The sequence below is a fragment of the Muntiacus reevesi genome, chromosome 14, assembly GCF_963930625.1.
Source record: "Muntiacus reevesi chromosome 14, mMunRee1.1, whole genome shotgun sequence".
Classification (NCBI taxonomy): Eukaryota; Metazoa; Chordata; class Mammalia; order Artiodactyla; family Cervidae; genus Muntiacus; species Muntiacus reevesi.
The window spans coordinates 16,536,871-16,561,034 of record NC_089262.1 but is presented as its reverse complement, the minus strand read 5'-3'; positions in this window follow the sequence as shown (position 1 = coordinate 16,561,034).

Here is a 24,164-nt window from a genome sequence, read left to right as displayed (position 1 = left end):
ACCCAGCAATACCACTTCTAGGCATACACACTGAGGAATCCAGATCTGAAAGAGACACGTGCACCCCAATGTTCATCGCAGCACTGTTTATAATAGCCAGGACATGGAAGCAACCCAGATGCCCATCAGCAGACGAATGGATAAGGAAGCTGTGGTACATATACACCATGGAATATTACTCAGCCGTTAAAAAGAATTCATTTGAATCAGTTCTAATGAGATGGATGAAACTAGAGCCCATTATACAGAGTGAAGTAAGCCAGAAAGATAAAGAACATTACAGCATACTAACACATATATACGGAATTTAGATAGATGGTGGCGATAACCCTATATGCAAAACAGAAAAAGAGACACAGAAGTACAGAACAGACTTTTGAACTCTGGGGGAGAACGTGAGGGTGGGATGTTTTGAAAGAACAGCATGTATATTATCTATGGTGAAACGGACCACCAGCCCAGGTGGGATGCATGAGTCAGGTGCTCGGGCCTGGTGCACTGGGAGGACCCTGAGGAGTCGGGTGGGGAGGGAGGTGGGAGGGGGGATCGGGATGGGGAATACGTGTAACTATATGGCTGATTCATGTCAATGTATGACAAAACCCACTGAAATGTTGTAAAGTGATTGGCCTCCAACTAATAAAATAATATTTAAAAAAACAAAAAAAAAAAAAAGAAAAAAAAAAACCTCAGACTCTATTAATTTAGCTTCTGATGTGAAAAATACATTTGTGACAGTCGTTAGGTTATCTTGGTCTTCTATTTTGGACAAGCAATTTTTTTTTTTTTTTTTTTTTTTTTTGCCTAATAATATAATATTTGCAATATTTTTGTTGGATCCATCTTTGGTTGTTCATATGTATCTTCAAATGTTAAGGGGAAAAAGAAACTTTAGAAGTAGAAAATAATCTTGTGAGTACAAAACATCATGGAAATATGGATAAGTACATCAAAAAAAGTATTCTGTGCTAAAAAAAAAATACTAAATTAAATGAAAACTAAAATCAAGTTGGAATTGTGTATTGCTATAAAATAGGTACACTATGTTATCAAAATCTTCAAGTGTAAAAGACCCGCAATGTCACTTAGTCCAATTATAGTTTCAGCTAGTTCAGTCACTCAGTTGTGTCCGACTCTGTGACCCCATGGACTGCAGCACGCCAGGCCTCCCTGTCCATCGCCAGCTTCCAGAGTTTACTCAAACTCAAGTCCAGTGAGTTGGTGATGTCATCCAGCCATCTCATCCTTTGCTGTCCCCTTCTCCTCCTGCCTTCAATCTTTCCCAGCATTAGGTAGGGTCTTTTCAAATGAGTCAGTTCTTCACATCAGGTGGCCAGAGTATTGGAGCCTCATCTTCAGCATCAGTCCTTCCAGTGAATATTCAGGACTGATTTCCTTTAGGATGGACTGGTTGGATCTCTTTGCAGTCCAAGGGGCTCTCAAGAGTCTTCTCCAACATCACAATCAAAAGCATCAATTCTTTGGTGCTCAGCTTTCTTTATAGTCCAACTCTCACATCCATATATGATTACTGGAAAAGCCATAGCTTTGACTAGACAGACCTTTGTTGGCAAAGTAGTCTCTGCTTTTTAATATGCTGTCTATGTTGGTCACAGCTTTACTTTCAAGGAGCAACCATCTTTTAATTTCATGGCTGCAGTTACCACCTGCAGTGATTTTGGACCCCAAAGTAATAAAGTCTGTCATTATTTCTACTGTTTCCCCATCTATTTGCCTTCAATGTCACTTAGTCAAATTATAATTTAGGCAAGTGATTATGGCTGGATTTTGAGGGGTAACATTCATGTTTTAAACATTTCAATAAAATAAATTATAGGAAATTTTAAGATGAATTCTATTGCTTAATTCAAAGTGCACAACATATTATAGGCTGCAAAACTAAGTGGTTTCTGGTCCCACTAAGATGGACTTTGCTGAAAAATAGTTGACATTATTAGGTCAACCATTGGAATGCCACGTAAATTTTATTTTAAAAGACTTTAGAGGACTGGAAAAGTGTCTGAATCTCTAGCAGAGTTGCTCATATTATATTTTTTAAAGATATTTACTTGTCTACTCAATAAAGCCTTCTGATGATGGACATGAATTATTGTTTTTAAATCAGAGCTTTAACTGTAGTGCTCAAGATGTTACTCACAGTATTTTTCATAAACAGTGCCTTTTTTTTTTCCTTAACTGATTATTATATAGAACATTGGATAACATTTAAGATGCATGATTCATTTTCTCTTGTGGTTATTTTTTTCAGACTCAATTCTTAACCTCTTAAATTTATGGAATAATTTTTAGTATTGATCCATGTTTTACTTTTATAAAACAGTGTGAAAATTTGGAGACTGGAAAGCAAATTCTTTTTTTAGTATATGTGCTGCCGAAGCGAGCACTGGAAAGCAAATTCTTGTAGGTATGCCAGTATGACCCTTCTTGAAATTAAATATATGGTTGAGAAATATTATATTAGTATCACTTAGTCTGTATATATTTAGCATTATTTTAACCAACATTTTGGTAGGGAAACACGGTATAAATTTTCTAAGAACAATGAGAACAAAGTTGATGTGAAACTCGATTGATTGTAAAGGGCTGTGAGTTTCAATTTATGTCCCTCTTGATACCCACATTTTGTTTTACCATCAAGGGAAATGTTCTGAACTTGCATGTGTGAAACACCCACAACGTTAATGCCTATAAAATTAATTTCAGACTCAGTCATCTGAATGTCCCATTTGGATTTTTCTAGAGAAAACAACATATGCTGTAGCACTGTTTCCCTTGATTAGTCTGGCTTCTACCATGCATTAGTTTCTTTTCTTAACACACTCGTGACTTCTTCTGAAATATTCAGTTGAGTTATTCAAAGCCCCAGTAGAACAAAGTGCGTACATTTCAAATTTGTTTCCACAGAACTGCTTATAATGGAGACAATCTAGTTTCCCCTAAGGTTTTGATCATCAACATTTTTTTCCAATGGAATTTACAAGGACATGTTTTTAACAGTGACAATGATATTTCTATGTTACCTTGGGAATGAATTACATTTGGTTATGTTCTTCACTGGCATTAACCCTTAAAATATCACTATTCAATTGCCATCTAAAATTGACAACATTTATGTTTCAGATGTGAAATAGGCCCATACAAATGTTACATGACATAAAATACTTGCCTTCATGTAATTTTTCATAGGTAAGAATAAAAAAAGAAAGGACAATATAAAAACAAAGCATGTATTAGTCTTCATTATCAAATAGATTGCTGCTGCTGCTAAGTCGTTTCAGTTGAGTCTGACTCTGTGCGACCCCATAGACGGCAGCCCACCAGGCTCCGCCATCCCTGGGATTCTCCAGGCAAGAACACTGGAATAGACTAGAGAAACAATAATTGATCTTGTGGGATAAGCTGATTGATTACGAAAGAATTATTTTTCAAGGTTATTTGTTATGAGAGCTTCAGTTTGTTCTCAGTAAATATGATATTGGTAAGCACATATGAACATAAAACACCATTTTAAAAGTGTTTTAAAACTACGAAAATGGTATGGTTGAGTCCCTTTGCTATTCATCTGAAACTGTCACAACATCATTAATTGGCTATATTGCTCAGTCATTCAGTCGTTTCTGACTCTTTGCAACCCCATGGGCTGCAGCACACAGGCCTCCATGTCCCTCACCATCTCCCAGAGTTTGCCCAAGTTCATGTTCATTGCATCAGTGAAGCTGTCCAGCCATCTCATCCTCTTCTCCTTCTGTCCTTGACCTTTCCTAGCATCAGGGACTTTTCCAATGAGTTGTCTGTTCACATCAGGTGACCAAAATATTGGAGCTTCAGCTGCAGCATCAGGCCTTCCAGTGAACATTCAGGGTTGATATCCCTCAAGATTGACTGGTATGGTCTCCTTGCTATCCAAGGGACTTATAGGAGACATCAATTCTTTGGCATTTTGCCTTCTTTACAGTCCAGTTCTCACAACCACACTTGACTACTGTGATGACCATAACTTTGTACACAGACCTTTGTCAGCAGAGTAATATCTCTGCTTTTCGTGTCTCTCCTAGCTATTCTTTGAAACTCTACATTTAATTGGATGTATCTTTCCTTCTCTCCCCTGATTTTTAATTCTCTTCATATTTCTGCTATTTGTAAAGCTTCCTCAGATAACCACTTTGCCTTCTTGCTTTTCTTTTTCCTTAGGATGGTTTTGTTCGTCACCTCCTATACAATGTTATGGACCTCCGTCCATAAATCCTCAGGCACACTGTTAACTAGATCTAGTCCCTTGAATCTATTTGTTGCCTCTACTGCGAATTCATACAGGATTTGATTTAAGTCATACCTGGCTTGTCTAGTGTTTTCCCCAGTTTTCTTTCATTTAAGCCTGAGTTTTGCTATAAGAAGCTGATGATCTGAGCCACAGTTGACTCCAGGTCTTATTTATGCTGATTGTATATAGCTTCTCCATCTTCAGCTACAAAGAATGAAATCAATTTGATTTTGGTATTGACCATTTGGTGATGAACACATGTAAAGTTGTCTCTCGTGTTACTGAAAAAGGGTATTTGCATTCTCTTGGCAGAATTCAGTTAGCCTTTGCCCTGTTTCATTTTGTACTCAAAGACTTGCTTTGGTCTCTGAGATATACTCCAGGTATATTTTGATGTTCTACTTTTGCATTCCAATCCCCAGTGATAATAGACATCTTTTTTTTTTTTTAGGTGATTGTTCTAGGAGGTCTTCTAGATCACCTGAAACTGTCACAACATCATTAATCAGCTATGTGTGCTTAGTCACTCAGTCATGTCAAACTCTGTGACTCCATGGACTGTAGCCTGCCAGGCTCCTCTGTCCATGGGGATTCTCCAGGCAAGAATACTGGAGTGTGCTGCCACACCCTCCTCCAGGGGATCTTCCCAGGCCGCCCACATTGGAGGTGGATTCTTTATCGTCTGAGTCACCAGTAAAGCCCTAATCAGCTATACTCCAGTACAAAATAAAAAGTTAAAGATAAAAAAACTACACAATGGAAGATTATACAATTTTTAACAAATCTTAGGTACACTAACTCTGTATCTATTTTAGCTGTTTATGTCTAATGTGATGCAAAATGAATATGGGAAGAAATGATAAAATATAAGGCGTTCTGAACCAACTTTTCATTGCCATCAACCCTTTACCAACTTGGAATGTCTAATTTGACACTAGTGGTGGTGGTTTAGTCACTAATTCCAGTCTGACTTTTTTTTACCCCATGAACTTTAGCCTGCCAATTTTCTCTGTACATGTGATTTCTCAGGCAAAAATACTGGAGTAGGTTGCCATTTCCTTCTCCAGGGGACCTTCTTGATGCAGGGATTGAACCCTGTCTCTTGCATTGCAGGTGAATTCTTTTTCCACTGAACCACCAGGAACATCATTTTGTACTGGCATATATTCAAATTTAATCTTTTACTCTTGCCTGGAGAATTCCATGGACTGAGAAGCCTGGTGGGCTACAGTTCATGGGGTCGCAAAGAGTCGAACTCTACTGAGCGACTTCACTCACTTCACTCACTTGATTGTTTCAATGGGTAGCCAATATTTTTGGTGTTTTGTTTTGTTTAGTGAAAGTCTAGGACATATGTCTAACCATACAGTATTATTTTCTTATTTTATATTTTCCTTTTTATCATGCATTTGTCTTGATGATTGTTGTCAATGACATACTCAGCAGTTTCTGTGTTCTGTTTTATTTATTTCTTGTCCTTCAGAATCCTTCCCACTGAATAATTTGTTTCATTCACATGGGCACATTTAATCATTTTCCATCAGTTTAATTTATTTTGCTTCCAATACCATCATAGCTACAGCCTTCTTAATAGCACTTTCATCCCTGTCACAGCACCTGCACATTTTAGAAATGATGGAGTAAATATTTTCTGTAAAATCTCTCAAAACTAAGCAAAACACAGCAAGCTCCAAGGAATAACAAATAATGAGATGGCTCAGACAAAAATGACAATGAAACATCACTAATATTTGTCAGTTCTGGATCAAACTGACAACATTTTATCCCAGAATTTAGCTTGGTTTGAATGTAGAAGAGCCATTAAAATCAACGTTTATCATCACAGGGACTATATGCCTTGATATGTACATTTCTGTCTACACTCTGTGATCTTTTTCTTCTCCTCTCCTTCCATTCATTCCTCTACTTGGTTTTCTAATTGGAATGTTTTCTTTCACCAAATTTAGATATAAATTTGACTTATTTTCTTAGGTTCTAAAATTGCTCTGGATGGTGAGTGCAGCCATAATATTAAAAGCATCCCAAGCTATTTTTATAAAAAACATCTAGAAATGAAATGAATGCCCTTGCTGTTTAAGAGATTTGGCCAAAAGCATGCCTGGTGGATAAAACCACAACTCATCTCCAGTACTTGAATTGGCAAACCTCCACCAATGTTTGACTTGTACATAATGCTTATATATTATTTGGGGGATAGGTATTGGGGATTTCCTGGGGACTCTGAAGGTAAAGAAACTTCCTGCAGTGCAGGAGACCTAGATCCAATTCCTGGATCAGGAAGATCCCCTGTAGAGGGGCATGGCAACCCACCCCAGTATTCTAGCCTGGAGACTCCCATGGACAGAGGAGCCTGGCAGGCTACAGTCCATGGAGTCACAAACAGTCAGACATGACTGAGTGCTTAACACTTTCACTTTTGTATAAGATAGAATCTACTTCATGACAGACAACTCACATTCATAGCTACTTGTTCCCCAACGTTTATTTCAATTTCGTCATCTACCTAAGCCATCACTCTATGAGTTATGTCTCACAGAAGAGTAGTTACTTGCTGAAGAAAGCATATCTTCAGAATAAAATAATACAGGGCTATTTTTACAAATCTTGTTTCAGGATTTATCACAGGATCCACACAGTAAGCTATTCTGCCTCAGATGTACCTTGCAACATTGAATCTACTAACTCTGACAGTGGAGTTTAAAGCTGAATACATTTCTACTTTAAATAAAGAAACTTCTTTCTTTTGGAACCCTATCAAGTCTAGGCACTTTTCCATTCATTCAGTCAATTTTGGGAAGCAGCCTATCCAATTTTGCATGTTGTTGCCAATATTTGCTGGATCATAGAAAAAGTAAGGGAATTTCAGAGAAACATCTACCTCTGTCTCATTGACTATGCTAAAGCCATTGCATGTATGGATGATAGCAGCTGTGGAAAACTCTTAAAGACATGGGAATACCAGATCATCTTACCTGTCTCCTGAGAAACCTGTATGCAGGTTAAAAAGCAAAAATTAGAACTTTATATGGAACAACTGACTGGCTCACAATTGAAAAATGAGTTCAACAAAGCTGTTTATTGATATCCTGTTTACTTAACTTATCCACAGAGCACATCACGTGAAATTCTGGACTGGATGAGTTATAAGCTGCAACCAAGGTTGCTGAGAGAAATACAAACAACCTCAGTTATGCAGATAATGCTGCTTAATGGTGGAAAGCAAGAGGAATTAAAGAGCCTCTTGATGAGGGTGAAAGAGGAGAGTGAAAAAGCTGGATTAAAACTCAAAATTAAAAAAAAATAAGATTATGGCCTCTGATCTCATCATTTCATGGCAAATAGAAAGGGAAAAAGAAGCAATGAAAGATTTCCTCTTCTTGGGCTCTATAGTCACTTCAGATGGTGACTGCAGCCATGAAATTAGAAGACAATTGCTTCTTGGCAGGAAAGCTATGACAAACATAGACAGTGTATTAAAAAACAAAGAAATCACTTTGCTGACAAAAGTCTGCACAGTCAAGGCTATGGCTTTTCCATTAGTCATGTTACAGCTGGACCATAAAGAAGGAAAAACACTGAAGAATTGATATGTTTGAACTGTGGTACTGGAGAAGGCTCCTCACAGTCCCTTAGAGAGCAAGGAAATCAAACCAATTCATCTTAAAGGAAATCAACCCTTAATATTCATTGGAAGGACTAATACTGAAGCTGAAGCTCCAATACTTTGACCACCTGACACAAACAGATGGCTCATTGAAAAAGACCCTGATGCTGGGAAAGATTGAAGGCAGAAGGAGAAGAGAGCAATACAGGATGAGACAATTGGGTGACATCAGTGATTCAATGGACGTGAAGTCCAGGAGATTGTGAGGGATGGAGAAGCCTGGCATGCTGCAGTCCATGGGGTCACAAAGAGTCAGACATGACTTAGAGACTAAACAATAAAACAGCAAAATATATTATTTAACATAAAAAACTATGCTGGTTAGACAATTCTGAATTCACACTATGATAACCCTATCCATCTTGCTTCTTACAAGTTTTGATCTCTATCATCCCCAGGAATGTCACAGTCCAACTCAAACACAATGGCCTCTGCTCTACTTCCAAACCATTAGAATGTACTGTCACTTTTACCAAAATGTTTCTGAAGATTTCCACAAAACGAGTACTGTCTACTGAGTTTTCAACTTGTGGTACTGAGAAGACTCTTGAGAGTCCCTTGAAAAGCAAAGAGATCAAATCAATCAATCCTAAAGGAAAACAACCCTGAATACTCATTGGAAGGACTGATGCTGGACCAGAAGCTCCAGTACTTTGAACACCTGATGCAAAGAACCAACTTATTGGGAAAGACTCTGATGCTGGGAAAGACTGAAGGCAGTAGGAGAAGGGGCGACAGAGGATGAGATGGTTGGATGGCATCACTGACTCAATGGGCATGAGTTTGAGCAAGCTCCAGGAGACAGTTAAGGACAAGGAAGACTAGCATGATGCAGTCCAGGGGGTTTCAAAGAGTTGGGCACAACTCTGTGGCTGAACAACAACTATTACTCCTAGGCTTTATTAGGGGACACAGTCCAGCAATTTAGTGCCAGGATCCCTGTAAATAATATACTCCAACATTTTTACTAGAGAATCCAATCAGATTGTCAATTGTTGTTTGCAGTTGTGTCCAACTCTGTGCCACCATATGGGCCAGCCAAGCTCCTCTACTTGTGAAATTTCCCAGGCCAGAATACTGGAGTGGGTTATTTCCTACTCCAGGTGATCTTCACAACCCAGGGATTGAAATTTCGTCTCTTGCATCTTATGTATTGCCAGGAGGATTCTTTATTATTGAGGCACCTGTAGATTGTTGGAACAGAGCAAAGGTGGGAGAACTCCCCCTTTCAATGGCATTGTGGTGTTTTCATTAAGGGATAGTTTTGGAACAGGCTCCTTAAGGAGACAGTAGAGAGACTTTGACTGTCACAAATAGTACAGTGAAGGTTGGGCCTTCAGAGCAGCCTTCATTTTCACACCCCCAGGATTATTATAAGAATCTCTTATGTGCTTTCATTTTCACACAACTTTCCTATAAAACTCTACCTTCAAATGTTCTTATTCTTAACCCTTTGATTAAAATTGATGTTTTGTTTTTAGCTATTTCAGCCCTGTGGCTGCAACTAACACATTCTTTTTGAACTGTCCAAGAAAGGCCCTGGGCTTTGCTATGCATTCAGCCAAGAATACAAGGCTCCTGGGTTGTCATTCTCCTTAAACTATCCAGTGCCTTTCAAAAATGGCATTTCATGTTGCAGTCCCAGGCTTTGCCATCATCTATTTTACAGGAGCTAAGACAATTTCCTCCAAAGTTTGACTCCAATGGTAACTTGATTTTAGGTGAACAAAGAGAGTGATTTAATTATCTGCCTCATTTCTTAAATCAACAAACCCCAGATTCCCATCCTTTCTGAAGGGTCCAGTGCCTGCACTTTTCCCAGTGACTTTATTTTTGAACTGATAAGTGTTCTTAGTTATTAACAGAAAAAAAGAAAAGAAAAAGCAAACCCAGATACTGAATTTTTATTTGGTAGAAAAAATCATTTTAAGTGTACCACTTGGAGAAAAATATTTTAGTGAAGTTTGAAAAAAGAGAGAGATCAAAGAAACTGTGGGCATTGTATTGAAAACTGTCTATATGAGGTCAGATTGTCAGAAAGACCAGTAACACAAAATACCAAGTAAAACATATAGTTTTCATTTTAAAAGGAAAGGAAATGAATGATGCCACTGCAAAGAGTAGAGTAAGAACCTTTGAATATCCAACTCTGTGTAAAAGCAATGACAACACTGAAAATTATCAGTATCAAAAATTTTTCCACAATTCTAGAAATCAAACTCAGATTTGCAATTACCTGAGGGGACTTTGTATATTTGTTTGTTTAGTCACTAAGTTGTGTCCAACTGTTTTGCAACTCCATGGACTATAGACTGCTAAGGTCCTCTGTTTATGGGATTTTCCAGGCAAGAATACTGGTTTGGGTTGTCAATTCCTACTCCAGGGGATCTTTCCAACCCAGGGATAGAATGCAGATCCCTTGCACCTCCTGCATTAGCAGGTGGGTTCTTTACCACTGAGCCACCTGGGAAGCTGCCTCTGTGTGTGTGTGTGTGTGTGTGTGTGTGTGTGTGTCTGTGTGTGTCTGTGTGTCTGTGTCTGTGTCTGTGTGTCTGTGTGTATCTGTATCTATAGATTTAGATATCAGTTAGTACTTGACTCATTGGAAAAGACCCTTATGCTGGGAGGGATTGGGGGCAGGAGGAGAAGGGGATGACAGAGGATTAGATGGCTGGATGGCATCACCGACTCGATGGGCATGAGTTTGAGTAAATTCCGGGGGTTTGTGATGGACAGGGAGGCCTGGCATGCTGCGATTCATGGGGTTGCAGAGTCAAACACGACTGAGTGACTGAACTGAACTGAACTGAATGACTATTGAGCATCACAGCTGTCTAGATGCATAATAGGAGTCGGGGCAAACAAAAGGCTGACAAAACACTCAACACCGTATCTGTGTACAGCGAGCTTTGAAAAGCTCTGACATAGCCCAAGAAATCTAAAATATCACACACACATATGTAGAGCTCTGTGCATGTCCAAGATTATCTTAAATATTTCTAATCTACCATTTCTGGCTGGTCATGAGGCTTTGCTCAAACAGGAAGAGAAAGTTAAGGCTGAGTTTTACAGTGCCCACAGAAGATTGAAAGTGAAATTCCATATAAACAAAGATCCCCTTGGCAAAACATGGGGGACATATTGCTACAAGAACTTCAAGGAAATCTCTGATCAATCATTAGCTGAGAACAAAGCTCTCAAATTTCAAGCTACAATAGTCACACTATAAATACTGAAAATTTCATATATTAGGTAAAGAAACATACCAAATGAACAAACAATAAGAAGAATAAATTCTGTGGGAGGGGATTTGAGTGCTAAATTTGCCTGAATATGTTACTTGAAATGTCTTGTTTTCAATAAAATAAAATTACAATACGTACACAGAAAGAACAAAGCATGTGTCATAAATGGGGAAAGCAGTGACTAGAAACTACCCCTGAGGAAGGGCAGACATTGTATCTACTATACAAAGTTGTAAAGGCAAATTTAAATATTTTGAAGGGAAAAAAGAGGATTTATATCTGAAGAACTATACCTAGGGCAAGTAAGGAGACTAAATCAGTAAATAAACAATTTCCACACAAAACAGCCCTGGACGTGATGGCTTAATTGGTTATTGCTATTGTTGTTAGTTTTTCTCAATCTTGTCCGATTCTTTGCATCCCTATGAGCTGCAGGAAGCCAGGCTTCCCTGTACTTCATCATCTTCAAGAGCTTGCGCAAGCTCATGTCCATTGAGTCAGTGATATCACCCAGCCATCTCATCCTCTGTCATCCCCTTCTCCTCCTGCCTTTAATCTTTCCCAGCATCTGGGTCTTTTCCAATGAGTCAGTTCTTTGCATCAGGTGGCCAAAGTATTAGAGTTTCAGCTTCAGCATCAGTCCTTCCAATGAATATTCAGGACTGATTGGCTTAATTGGTAAATTTTAATAAATATTTAGAGAAGAATTAAGATTAATCCTTTACAAAATCTTCCAAAAAATGAAAGAATAAAGACTCTAATACCAAAACCAGAAAAAGACATTACTAGAAAAATATTGACAAATATTCTGTTTTGAATAAAGATGCAAAATCCTCAGAAGATAATAGCAAATGTAAAAGAATCCATCAACATATAAAATTGCTTTAGACACCTTAACAAAGGATCTAGCCAAGAAATGCAGCATTGGTTCAGCATATGAACATCAATCAATATAATTATCTTTATTAATAAAAGATAAAATATAGTATAATGCATCATATTAATAAGGAAAAAACACATGATTATCTCAACAGGAAAGAAAAAAGCATTTGACAAAATTCAATAGTTTTTCATGAAAAACAAATATTAAAAAAACCATAAACCAAAGGAAATTTCCTCAATCTGATAAAGGGCATATTTGAAAAACCTATTGTTAACATTGTACTTAAAAGATCATGACAAAGATGTCATCATTCTCTTTGTATTTAACATTGTAGTGGATATTGTTGGCAGCATTAAAATATTATTTTCAATACATCCCTGATTTCATTACCTTTCTCATGTTGCTAGAGTTTCTCTGTTTAAATTGGAATATATCCTTCTTCATCACTTTTCATACATTTTCCCATAGTCAGGCATCTGTAAAAATATCAAGTACTCATTGTGTATAGTCATAACCAGTGTAAGTGGTATCTTTCTGTACATAAACATTTGTAATGTTTATATTTACTTAATACTAACTTGTAGATTTTTACTTATTACACATATAAATCAACTTAATCTTCATTCCTTCATTTGGATAAGCCAAATATATTTATCTTTATCCTATTAATGGATAATATTTCACCTATGAATTCAACTAGAACACTTGTACATGTTATCTTTGTACATGTATGCTTCATTTCAGTGCTGTCCGACTCTTTGTGACCCCCATGGGCTGTAGCCCACGAGGCTCCTCTGTCCGTGGGATTCTCCAGAGAAAAATACTGAGGTGGGTTGCCATTCCCTTCTCCAGGGAATTTTCCCAACCTAGGGATTGAAGCCACATCTCTTACAAATGGAACCCTCATCTCTTATGTCTCATGTATTGGAAGGTGGGTTCTTTACCACTAGTGCCACCTGAGAAAGCCCATCCTTGTGTGTGTGTGTGTGTGTGTGTGTGTGTGTGTGTGTGTATACATATATATATAGGACACACACATGCAGCTAGAAATTCACATTTGGAAGTGCAGGCTCATTATCACATTTACTGTATAGTGACAACTTAATCTTCACAATGCTTGATTTTACTGATTTATCTTCCACCAAGAGTGCATGTGTGAGAAAGTTGTTTTTTTCTGTCTTTGATGTCTTTTACTGGGGATAGTATAAGCATAAATTAAGTTTACTTGAATTATTTCCTGGAAATACAATTTTCCACATGACTCTTGTAGGGGATCAAAATTTTCTTTGAGCTAAAACAAGGCTTAAAAGATTCAGGAAGAAACTATGACCCTCCCCCTAACTGCCCAGGAGAATTTAGATGGAGGGCCTGTGTCAGGAATGAAGTGAATAGCTCAGAAAAATGTCATATGAATTAGGTGTGGTAGGCAGGGAACAGCCTAGTGAAGTCTGTTTGCTGAATCTCGCCTCTGTGTACCATTACTCCACCTGACCCAGAAAACCTTTGCTTGTTTAACAAAAATTTGCTTTTTTTTTTTTTTCATTTCTATGTAAATTGCCTTTCTCACCATCTTTTATGTTTATTTTTTATTGAAGGGTAATTGCTTTACAGAATGTTGCTCTTTTCTGACTAACCTCAACATGAATCAGCCATAAATAGACATATATTCCCTCCCTTTTGAATCTCCCTCTCATCATTATCCCACCGCTCGAGGTTAATGCAGAGCCCCTGTTTGAGTTTTCTTAGCCATACAGCAAACTCCTTTGGCTATCTATTTTGCATATGGTAATGTGAGTTTCCATGTTACTCTTCCCATATATCTCACCCTCTTCTCCCCTCTCCCCATGTCCATAAGTCTATTTTCTATATCTGTTTCTCCATTGCTGCCCTGTAACTAAAATATTCAGTACCATTTATCTAGACTCCATATATATGCACTAGAATATGATATCAATTGTCTAATACTACCTTTAGGGTTTTCTATGTACAGTATCATGTGATCTGCAAACAGTGAGAGCTTCACTTCTTTTCTGATCTGAATTTCTTTTATTTCTTTTTCTCCTCTGATTACTGTAGCTAGGACTTCCAAAACTATGTTGAATAATAGTGATGAAAATAGACACACTTGTCTTGTTCCTGATCTTAGCAGGGATACTTTCAGTTTTTCACCATTGAGAATAATGTTTGCTGTAGGTTTATTATATGTGGCCTTTACTATGTTGAGTTAGGTTCCTTCTATGCCCATTTTTTGAAGAATTTTAATCATAAATGGGTCTGAATGGGGCTGAATTTTGCCAAAGGCTTTTTATGCATCTATTGAGATTATGATATGTTTTTGTTGCTTTCAGTTTGTTAATATGATGTGTCACATTGACTGATTTCATATATTGAAGAATCCTTGTATCCCTGGAATAAACCCAACTTTTGATCATGGTGTATGAGCTTTTTGATGTGTTGCTGAATTTCTGTTTGCTAAAATTTTGTTGAGGATTTTTGCATGTATGTTCATCAGTGATATTGGTCTGCAGTTGTCTTTTTTGTGTGTTGTCTTTGGTTTTGGTATCAAGGTGATGGTGGCCTCATAGGAAGACTTCGGAAGTGTTCTTTCCTATGCAATTTTTTGGAAGAGTTTTAGAACAATAGGCATCTCTCTAGAGGCCTAGTTTTTGATGCCTCTCTAGATGCCTCTAGTTTTAGAGGATATGCATCTCTAGTTTTAGAAGGATAGGCTCATCTCTAACTGATCAAATTCTGCTGTAAAGCCATCTGGATCTGGGCTTTTTTTTATTGTTGTCTTTTGGAGATTTTTTATCACAGTTTCAATTTTAGTGCTTGTAATTTGGTTGTTCATAATTTCTATTTCTTCCTGGTTCAGTCTTGGAAGATTGAGCTTTTCTAAGAATCTGTCCTTTTCTTCCAGATTATCTATTTTATTGTGATATTGTTGTTCATAATTGTCTTTTATAATCTTCTGTATTTCTGCATTGCCTATTGTAACCTCTTCTTTTTCATTTCTAATTTTGTTGATTTGATTCTTCTCTCTCTCTCTCTCTCCTTTTTTGTCTTGATGAGTCTGGCTAAAGTTTTGTCAATTTTGTTTATGTTCTAAGAGAACCAGCTTTTAGTTTTATTAATATTTACTATTGTTTCTTTCATTTATTTTTCATTTATTTTTGCTCAGATCTTTATTATTTCTTTCCATCAACTAATTTTGGGGATTTTTGGTGGGCTTTTTTTGTTTGTTTGTTTGATTTTCCCAGTTGTTTTAGGTGTAAAGTTAGGTTGTCTATTCAAAGTTTTTCTTGCTTTTTGAGGTAGGATTGTATTGGTATAAACTTCCCTCTTAAAACTGTTTTTGCTGCATCCCATAGGTTTTGAGTTGTCATGTTTTCATTGTATTTGTTTCTAGAAATTTCTTGATTTCCCTTTTGATTTTTTTCAGTAACCTGTTGGTTATTTAGAAACGTGTTGTTTAATCTCCATGTGTTTGTGTTTCTTACAGGTTTTTTTTTTCCTTGTAATTGATATTTAGTCTCATAGCACTGTAGTCAGAGAAGATGCTTGATATGATTTCAATTTTCTTAAATTTACTTAGGTTTGATTTGTGACCCAGGATGTGATCTATCCTGGAGAATGTTCCATGTGCACTTGAGAACGTGTATTCTTCTGCATTTGGATGGAATGTCCTAAATATATCAATGAGATCCATCTCATCTAATGCATCATTTAAGATTTGGGTATCCTTACTCATACTCTGTTTTGATGATGTATCAATTGGTGTGACTGGGGTGTTAAAGTCTCCCACTATTATTCTGTTACAGTCAATTTCTCCTTTTATGTCTGTTAGTGTTTGTCTTATGTATTGAGGTGCTTCTATGTTGGATGCACTCAGTTCAGGTCGGTCACTCAGTTATGTCCGACTCTTTGTGTCCCCATGGACTGCAGCACACCAGATTTCCCTGTCCATCACCAACTCCTGGAGCCTACTCAAACTCATGTCCATCGCATTGGTGATGCCATCCAATCATCTCATTCTCCGTCTTCCCCTTCTCCTCCTGCCTTCAATCTTTCCCAGCATCAGGATCTTTTCCAATGAGTTAGTTATTTGCATCAGATGGCCAAAGTATTGGTGTTTCAGCTTCAGCATCATTCCTTCCAATGAATATTCAGGACTGATTTCCTTAAGGATTGACAGGTTGGATCTCCTTGAAGTCCAAGGGACTCTCAAGAGTCTTCTCTGACACCACAGTTCAAAAGCATCAATTCTTCAGTGTTCAGCTTTCTTTATAGTCCAATTCTTACATCCATACATGACTACTGGAAAAACCATAGCTTTAACTAGACAAATCTTTTTTGGTAAAGTAATGTCTTTGCTTTTTAATATGCTGTCTAGTTTGGTCAAAGCTTTCCTTCCAAAGAGCAAGCATCTTTTAATTTCATGGCTGAAGTCACCATCTGCAGTAATTTTGGAACCCAAAAAATAAAGTTTGTCACTGTTTCCCCATCTATTTGCCATGAAGTGAGGGGACCAGATGCCATGACCTTAGTTTTCTGAATGGTGAATTTTAGCCCAACTTTTTCACTCTCCTCTTTTACTTTCATCAAGCGGCTCTTTAGTTCTTCTTCTCTTTCTGCCATAAGGGTCATGTCATCTGTGAATCTGAGGTCATTGATATTTCTCCCATCAGTCTTGATTCCAGCTTATGCTTCATCCAGCCTAGCATTTCACATGATGTACCTTGCATATAAGTTAAATAATCAGGGTGACTAATTACAGACTTGATCTACTCCTTTCCTGATTCAGAATCAGTGTGTTGTTCCATGTTCAATTCTAGCTGTTGTTTCTTGACCTTCATTCAGATTTCTCAGGAAGCAGGTCAGGTGTTCTGGTATTCCCATCTCTTGAAGAATTTTCCACAGTTTGATGTGATCCACACAATTAAAGGCTTTGGTGTAGTCAATAAAGCAAAAGTAAATTTTTTTTCCTGGAACTCTCGGTTTTTTTTTTTTTTTTTCTACGATCCAAAGTTGGGTGAATAGATATTTGCAATTGTTATAGCTTCCTCTTGGATTGATTCCTTGATCATTATGTAGTGTCCTTCTTTATCTTTTGTAATCTTCTTTATTTTCAAGGGTTTTGATCATCTTTACTATCATTATTCTGAATTACTTTTCAGGTAGTTTGCCTATTTCCTCTTCATTTATTTGAACTTCTGTGTTTCTAGCTTGTTCTTTCACTTGTGCAGTATTTCTCTATCTTTCCGTTTTGTTTGTTTGTTTGTTTGTTTTTCTAAACTTATTGTGCTTGAGGTCTCCTTTTCCCAGGCTTCAAGGAAAGCTGAATCCTTTCCTTGAGGAAGATTGAATTCTTTCTTCCTTTTGGTTTCTGCCCTCCTATGGTTGGTGCAGTGGTTTGTGTAAGCTTCTTATAGAGTCAGATTTGTGCTGAGTTTTGCTTGTTTGTTTGTTTGTTTTTCCTCTGATGGACAAAGTTGAGTGAGGCAGTAATATTGTCTGCTGATGATTGGGTTTTTTTGCTTGTTTGTTGTTTAGATGAGGTGTCCTGCACAGGGTGCTACTGTTGTTTGGGTGATGGTATGTCTTGTATTCAAGTGGTTTCCTTTGGGTAAGTTCTCACTATTTGATACTCTCTAGGATTAGTTCTTTTTTTTGGGGGGGGTGGGTGTTAGTTCTAAAAGGTCTTGTAGTTCTTCATAGAACCGCTCAACTTCAGCTTCTTCAGTATTACTGGTTGGGGCATAGGCTTAGATTACTATGATATTGAATGGTTTGCCTTGGAAATGACCAGAGATCATTCTGTCATTTTTGAGACTGCATCAAAGTATTGCATTTTGAATTCTTTTGTTGACCATGATGGCTACTCCATTTCTTCTAAGGGATTCCTGCCCACAGTAGTAAATATAAAGGTCATCTGAGTTAAATTCACCCATTCCAGTCCATTTTAGTTTGCTGATTCTTAGAATGCTGACATTCACTCTTGCCATCTCCTGTTTGACCACTTCCAATTTGCCTTGATTAATGAACCTAACACACCAGGTTCCTATGCAATATTGCTCTTTACAGCATCAGACCTTGCTTCTATCACCAGTCCCATCCACGACTGGGTATTGTTTTTGCTCTGGCTCCAACCCTTCATTCTTTCTGGAGTTATTTCTCCACTGATCTCCAGTAGCATATCGGGCACCTATCTACCTGGTGAGTTTCTCTTTCAGTATCCTATCACTTTGCCTTTTCATACTGTTCATGGGGTTCTCAAGGCAAGAATACTGAAGTGGTTTGCCATTCCCTTCTCCAGTGGACCACATTCTGTCAGACCTCTCCACCATGACCCATCCATCTTGGGTGGCGCCACACAGCATGAATATGTTAGAAGTACAGATAATCTTCATTCTATTTTATAGGTGTATTTTGTCTATTGTGTGAATATCCCAGAGCCATTCAATTAATCTCCTCTTAGTGAATATTCAAGTTGTTTAAAGTATATTGCTATTACCAGTATTATATTAAAGAACATTGCACATACATCTTTTTCTCATTTTTGCCAATGTGTATTTAGGTTAGGCTTCTAGAAACGGCATTGTTGGGTCAAGTGATCAATACACATTTAATTTTCTACCTTCACAATTTGAAATCCCACACAAAGTTAATGCCTAGGTGTTTGATTTTTATGTTTGCATCATAAATTAATATCCTCTTCTAATGTAACATCAAACCATGTTTTCCTGTATATATGTAAATTATTGACTATGTACTGATTTTCTAACCATCTATTTACTAAATTTAATCCTAATATAGTGTTATTTTGGTTGATTCTCATGGTTTTTCACATATCTAGTCAAATAAGCTGTTAGTTTATATTTGTTTACCTCATTTTATAGTTTACCTCTTATTTTTCCATCACTTCATGGGATAGATGGGGAAACAGTGGAAACAGTGTCAGACTTTACTTTTGGGGGGACTCCAAAAGCACTGCAGATGGTGACTGCAGCCATGAAATTAAAAGATGCTTACTTCTTGGAAGGAGAGTTATGACCAACCTAGATGGCATATTAAAAAGCAGAGACATTACTTTGCCAACAAAGGTCCAGATGGTCATGATTATAGTTTTTCCAGAGCTCATGTATGGATGTGAGAGTTGGACTGTGAAGAAAGCTGAGCACTGAAGAATTGATACTTTTGAACTGTGGTGTTGGAGAAGACTCTTGAGAGTCCCTTGGACTGCAAGGAGATCCAACCAGTCCATCCTAAAGGAGATCAGTCTTGGGTGTTCATTGGAAGGACTGATGCTGAAGCTGAAACTCCAATACTTTGGCCACCTCATGCGAAGAGTTAACTAATTGGAAAAGACCCTGATGCTGGGAGGGATTGGGGTCAGGAGGAGAAGGGGACGACAGAGGATGAGATGGCTGGATGGCATCACCGATTCGATGGACATGAGTCTGAGTAAGTTCCGGGAGTTGGTGATGGACAGGGAGGCCTGGCGTGCTGTGATTCATGGGGTCGCAAAGAATCGGACACGACTGAGCGAGTGAACTGAACTGAACTGAACTATTTTATAGTGTTTATGTTTGTTTAATTGTTTCCTACCTGTGTTTTCTATTCTAGCAGATCACAAAATTGAACAGTATGGGGCATTTTTTTTTCTTGCTCTAGATTTCAATGGGAAGATCACTATCAGTTCAGTTCAGTTCAGTTCAGTCACTCAGTCGTGTCTGATTTTGCGACTCCATAGACTGCAGCACCCCAGGCTTCCCTGTCCATCATCAACTCCTGAAGCTTGCTCAGACTTATGTCCATTAAGTCGGTGATGCCATCCATCCATCTCATCCTCTGTTGTCCTCTTCACCTGCCTTCCATCTTTCACAGCATCAGGGTCTTTTCCAATGAATCAGTTCTTCACCTCTGATGCAAAAGATCACTATAATTCCTTGTAAAATAGGATTCTCATACTTAGACTGATAAACCTCTGTGTCTAATTTTTGGAGCAATTTTAAACATGAATGATTCTGACTTTTGTTACATGCTTTATTTATGGAGATGACAGTATACTTTTTTTTTAATTTATTAATAATGGATCACATTAATGTTTGAGTCACAACTACAGTCTTAAAATAAGTTGGCTATGATATATATGATACACTTATTATTTTAAAATGCCTTTGGATTTTGTTTGCTAAATTTCATTTATTTTAATTGTTAATCATAAATGATATTAGAGTTTATTTTCTAGTCAATTTTTTGAAGAATGTTTGTTTTAAATATGTGTAAAATGCTTAGACCAATTCAAAGACAAATCAGGAAAGCAAAGTGCTTTTTTTTTAAGTATCTGAAATTTAACCTCTATGCACCCACTCCATACCTTATTCCCTCTATATACTATTACTTTAATTTATTTATTTATTTTGGCCACACCACTTGGTTCACAGGATACTAGTTCCCTGACCATGGATTCAACCTGAGCCCTTGGCAGTGAAAGTGGTGTGGCATTTGTTGGGTTTTGACCTAGATGTTCTTCTATTTGCTTCAGAGAAATACTTTGAAACTTTTCATCTGTTATCTATAAGCTGTTCCTTTATGCCTACTTGTATATTGGTTTCTTGATCACTCTTCAAATCTTCCTGCTCTGAAATCACTTCACTTCTGAATTTTTCTGAAGTTGATGCTATATTTTCAGCTGCCTTTCATTTTCCTAGGTGTGTTAATTCAGTTTTGCTCTCCTCTCCTCACCCATGATTGTTTCAGGGCAGATTGATTGTTGTCATTTGGAAAAGGTTTTTTCCATTAATCCCCAAACTTTTACCTTCCCTTTCTTGGAAATTGTTTTCTGGTTCTGGTCTCTTGAACAACTGCCCACCTTGGTCTGATGATGCAATATATATACATATATGACTGCAAATGAAAGTTCACATGAGGGTCTGCATCCAGTTCTGGCAGCAGAGGGAGGTAAAAGAGCCAAGTCTGCATGCGGATCCTGGGCAAGTGAGTAGGCCCCACAAACACCCAGCTCCAGGGCCAACTGGTATGGCTGGAACCCCAGGCTTCAGGTGATGGGGTAAAATCAGTAATCCTGACAGAGAAGCCCTTAGGCCAAGGAAATGTGTGGAGAAGGCCGGGACAGAAGTCCAGAGCAGACTTCAAGGGGGGCGATGTGTGCGCAGACACATACTGAGTGGGAGTGAGAGTGTGGTGGAGAAAGAGAAGGAAACTCAGCTGAATGCAATTTAGGGCTCAGGGTCCACATCCTGTGAGTGAGGTATCAGGAAGATTCTCAAGTCAGAGTCATCAGAGTTGTTGGGATGACAGACCCTTAGGGACAAAATGATCCTCTGGAGGTGACCCGGTGGCTTGGAGGTGGGTCAGTGCTGCTACATCCAGAGTCAGGAAACCTAGTCTGGTCAGCAACTCCCACTCCTCTTCCATCAGCAATGATAGCAATGATAGTTAATCTCTGTACAATATTACATCTGAATCAAGTAGGGGCCTTAACATTCACTTCTGTCAGTTTAAACTTTAAACAAGCTTTTTCTTGACTCCAGGCCCCTGACATCCTACCCCCTACAGAATCCGGATGGACTTTGTCCACAGTGGTTCTTGCCCTCTCTATTTTTAGAGCACTTACATCAGAAAACTTAAAAATGTAAATTGTTTGCTGCTCCTTTGAAGCATAAAATCTTTGTAAAAGTCTCTTGCCAGTTTTACAACCCAGGCTGTCTTTATCAAGGACATGGGAGCCACACCTTTTGAAATATTATCAAGCAAGGTATCTTATCTTCATCCAATTTCTATGGGAGGATAGGAGCTTAATTTCAGTGGGCACCTTGCTCCAAGTTGTAAAACTACCTCTGTCATGAAAGAAAGAGAAGTTTACTTTTCCCTTGGGTAAGTTCAATTCGCACACATAGATGACTTAAGATTTCCCAACTACAACTTTTAAAAATCCTCAGGCTCCTTGATTCCATGAAGTTGAGTTCAGACTGTTTGGATCTCTTCCACTATTTCAACAGTTTTAAATAAAAGGTTCTCTTGCCTATTTAACCAAGTCCAGTGTACTTGTTTGCTTTGGGAGTTTCCAGCTTTCTTCTGTTTTGTGGGCAAATTTTTGCTATTGAAGCTCATTGTCCATAAGAACCTTATTTTGTTTCTGGGCTTCTTTTCTTACAAAAATTTTATGAAAAGATTCAATTGCAACCTCTTTCTGTGTTTGGGTGGTATGAATTATTCTACACTTTCAACAGGGATTGGAGAACAGAATTGCTTTCCTAGCTTCAGGGACTCAGAGTTTCCTTTTCAATTGTTTTAAGAGATAATTAAAAAAACAAATACATCTTAAATCTTTTTGCTCTTTTCCTCTTTTGATTTGCTCTCCTACATTTTATCTGTCCCATCACTCTTCTTTCTCTGGTTGTCTTTGTCCTGTCAAATTTAGATTATATTCCTAACAATATCACTTCCAGAAAGGAGGTTGTCTTCAAAGGAAGCTTTTGTTTGTTGATTTTAGGAATTCATATTCCTTAGTCAGTTTTTGCTCTTTCCAAACCTCTGGTCCTGCTTTTGAGTACCTATAAACTTGCAAAATCTGTCAATCTGAGTTGTGTGCTCAGATTATACTACACACTTCTTAATGTTGATCTGTTATATACTTATATGTCCTACTGTTCTCAACACCATCAGAGTCATATTGCTGTCTGTCTGATTCCTCTAGCAAAGAATTTGGTTACACTCAAGTCTTTAACTGAAGGAGATGTGTGCATACCACACGTATTTTATGATTTCTGGGTGTTATAAACTGTGTTGTGTTCCCTGGGAAATGGGGCTTCCCTGGTCGCTCAGAAGGTAAAGAATCTGCCTGCAATGTTGGAGACCTGCGTTTGACCATGGGTCAGGAAGATCCTCTGGAGAAGGAATTGGCAATCCACTCCCAGGATTCTTGCCTGGAGAATCCCATGGATGGAGGAGCCTGGCGGGCTATTGTCCATGGAGCTGAAAAGAGTCAGAAACGACTGAGCAACTAACACTTAACTTCCCCTAAAAATGTTGAGGTACTTGTGAATGTGACCTTATTTGAAAAAAATATGATGAGGTCATTAGGGTGAACCCTAATCCATTATGACCGTCTGACCTATGCATATATGCTCAGTCATGTCTGACTAGGTCTTTACAAAAAGGGTAAATTTTGTACCTACACACAGATGCACACATTAGGAGAATTCCATGTGTAGAGACACAGGAAGATCTTCATCTACAAGAATGAATGACCTTGCCTACCAGAAGCTAGCAGAGGGGCCTTTATCAGTTCCTTCCACATAAGATTTAAAGAGTTTCACTATAACTCTAAATATCTAACTATCATATCAAAAGTCACAAATATTTTATTCTTTAGCTGTTACCCTATGATAGGCAGCATTAACAGACATAATGCAATTAGGGAATGCTCTAATGTTATGGTATACAAAATCAAGTAAGTATTATAATTTTATAAAACCAACTTCATTGCAAAACACACTTATTTTGTACTTATTCATTACAGTTTATATAGAAGTTAAAAGACTTTGCCAAACATAAGCAAACATCACTGGGCATAGGTTAGAATGCACAGTGGCTTCCCAGGTGGTCAGTGGTAAAGAATCCTCCTGCCAATGTAGGAGATGCAAGTTTGATTTTTAGTTCAGGAAGATCCTCTGGAGAAAAATAGCAGCCTACTCTGGTATTCTTGCCTGGAAAATCCCAGGAACAGAGGAGCTTCACAGGCTGCAGTCCAAAAAGTAAAATATTAGTTGCTTGGTCATGTCCAACCCATTTCAACCCATGGACTGTAGCCTGCCAGGCTTCTCTGTCCGTGAAATTTTCCAGGCAAAAATATTGGAGTGGGAAGACATTCCCTTCTCCATGGGATCTTCCCGACCAGGGATCAAATTTGACTCTCCAGGACTGTGGGCCGATTCTTCACTGTCTGAGCCACGTGGGAAGCTATGGTCTATGAGGTCATAAAAGAGTCGGACATGACTTAGCTACTAAACGGCAACAACAAAGTTTAGAGTACACAAACCT